At 40.1% G+C, this 2,537-nt stretch overlaps 1 long non-coding RNA gene across 1 annotated transcript; it reads right to left on the bottom strand.

Moving 5' to 3' along the window:
* Nucleotides 1-387: 387 nt before the first annotated feature.
* Nucleotides 388-991, bottom strand: LOC121553623. Its single transcript, XR_005997551.1, has 3 exons — nt 881-991; nt 648-726; nt 388-542 (listed from the first exon to the last, which is right to left on the bottom strand). It is a non-coding gene; the product is annotated as an uncharacterized LOC121553623 (long non-coding RNA).
* Nucleotides 992-2,537: the final 1,546 nt, after the last annotated feature.

Here is a 2,537-nt window from a genome sequence, read left to right as displayed (position 1 = left end):
AATTGCTATCTTAAATTATCAGTTATTTGTTGAGGTTTCTTGTGGACTGAATATTACCTGATATAATTAAGCAATAAGGCCCGAGGGGTTGTGGTATATGACCAATATACAACAGCTAAGAGCTGTTCTTAGGCACGATGCAATGTTCTTGACAGGTTAAGCCATATCATATTTACCCGAACAGGCTTCCTAGGCACATCATGCTGAAATGATAAAGGAAATAAATAAAAAATTGTACATGAATACCGACAATATGGTCATGTGATATTTAAAAGATGACACACAACTGTTTTTCTCCATCATGTGTTGATTGATGTAAGATCTAGGTATTAGTTCTAAAATGACAACAGTGCATGATGTAGTCGGTGAAATGTCACTTACAGACAGCGGTACAGGGATTTGGGCACTTGCAGACACCGTGTAGGGGTGGGGGCACTCACAGAGGCCAGAGACAGGGTTGAGGCCTTCACAGAGGCCGGTGCAAGGGTGGGGGCACTCACAGAGGCTGTAGACAACTTGGCCGGGCTATGGACATCTTGTGTCTGTAGAAAATATGTAGTTGCATTAAGATGATTAAAGGTTACATTGTTATAAAAACAGATCAATACAAACCAAGTTTTTTGCAGGTTAGCCTGTATTTTATTTACCTGAACAAGCTTCTTTGCCAATTTAAGGTTTGGTCTTGCTGCAGACACATGAGAGCCCCCAAAACCTTTGCTTATTGAACTGCAAAAGAGAGTGAAAAACCTAATAGTCACAATGAACAGAGGAGGGAAACAAGTCACCTGTCAAAAGGATTATCTGAATCAGTGTTTTATCATGGCAGCAGAGCCATAGTAGTTGAGGAAAAATAATATGAAATTGTAAAAAAAATATTTACCATTGACAGCAAGTTCAATGCAGTCCTCAATGGAGGAGTTTGAACAGCAGACACAGACGCAGGCGCTGAAGGAGCTGTAGGTAATGGCCCAGAAGGTCCACTGGTAGAGACCAGCTTCTAAATATAGGGGGTAAAATACAGAGACAACATTAGAGTATGGCATCTAATTTCAGTAAATTAGAAAAGAGAATACATGTTGTTTTAGCCTGTAAGCTTTATAAATTTGACCTCCTGGGGGTGAAATCCACAGACACATCGCTGAAGCCCCCCGAGCAAAATTGTCCACAGACCTGCATTGGACAATTCTCTATCTGTAACAATACATAAGGAAGCCTGTGTTAGAAAGTCCCCTGCTGGTGACTTCACCATCTCACAGCGCTCTCAAGCAGCTCACTCCACTATCCATCCCTCACACCCGAAACTGAGAATCAAGGGGTGATGAACTCTAGCTCTCTCTGGAACTTTCCTTAAGCTGTTGTGATTGGTTGACAAGATCTCAGCTTGGGACTTTGCCACTGTGTATTATCTCTTTGTTACAATATGCAATGACAATTTGATGGCCAAATATTATAATAAAGCTGCTGTTCATTACTAGTAAAGGCCTACATTTAATGACAGGTATTTCTAGTAATACAGTATGTTTTGTAGATGAACACAAAGTTCAAATGTCATAGGCCTTTGCATGTCTTGCCATTATCTCTTGTCATAATACATACCTTCTGAAAGAGGTATGTATGCCTCGGAGCTGGCCTGTTGCCCTCATCGGCAGGCCAAACGCCTGTGGTGGCAGATGTCCGCAAGTGGGACATCCACTCCATTATGGGGCTTATGGGGCTTTTTAGACATCTGAAACCAACAGGATAATTGTATCACACTGCCACAAGAACAATTAGCAGTACATAGCAAACCTAACTAAGGTCCTCTGTAGCTCAGCTGGTAGAGCATGGCGCTTGTAACGCCAAGGTAGTGGGTTCGATCCCCGGGACCACCCATACACAAAAAAAAATGATGCACACATGACTGTAATTCGCTTTGGATAAAAGCGTCTGCTAAATGGCATATTATTATTATTAACTAGGTTAATATAGTCAGCCTACAAGAATAAATGATGTTATTGGGAAATGAGTCAGTATTCAAGCAAGTAGGCTAATCAAGCATCATGGCAAATTAGTCAACTTATATATATCAGCTAGGCTATATCATGGACTGACTGATTTTAAATAATAAACAAATACATAGATATATAGGTAATGTTGTTTATAACAAGGTTCGTCCCCTGGATATCAAAGTATTTTCTAACTTAGCTGGCATAATAATATAGCTACCTAGCTAAAAACGTCAAAATAAAATCAGGTGACACTAACTCTGACAGCTCCCCCCATTGAAAGTAAATGCTACTGTAATGTTACCAAATGATAGCTAACTAACTTAGCTAGCTGAATAGCATTCACTAAAATGGGCAATAACTTAACCTTGGTAATGTTAGCAGATTGCATTATATTTTAGATCTCACCAACTTTGACAGTTCTCTTACCTATGAAAACAAATACTAGAGGTACTGTAACTCTACTGTGCCATTACCATGCTTGCTAGCTAGCTTGCCAGGCAGCTAAGCTAAGCAACAACTACTGATAGCCACAAGTTAGCGGTTACTATT

This window comes from Coregonus clupeaformis, chromosome 37, assembly GCF_020615455.1.
Source record: "Coregonus clupeaformis isolate EN_2021a chromosome 37, ASM2061545v1, whole genome shotgun sequence".
Taxonomy (NCBI): Eukaryota; Metazoa; Chordata; class Actinopteri; order Salmoniformes; family Salmonidae; genus Coregonus; species Coregonus clupeaformis.
Note: the sequence above shows the minus strand (reverse complement) of the source record. Positions and strands in the feature narration are given on the sequence as shown.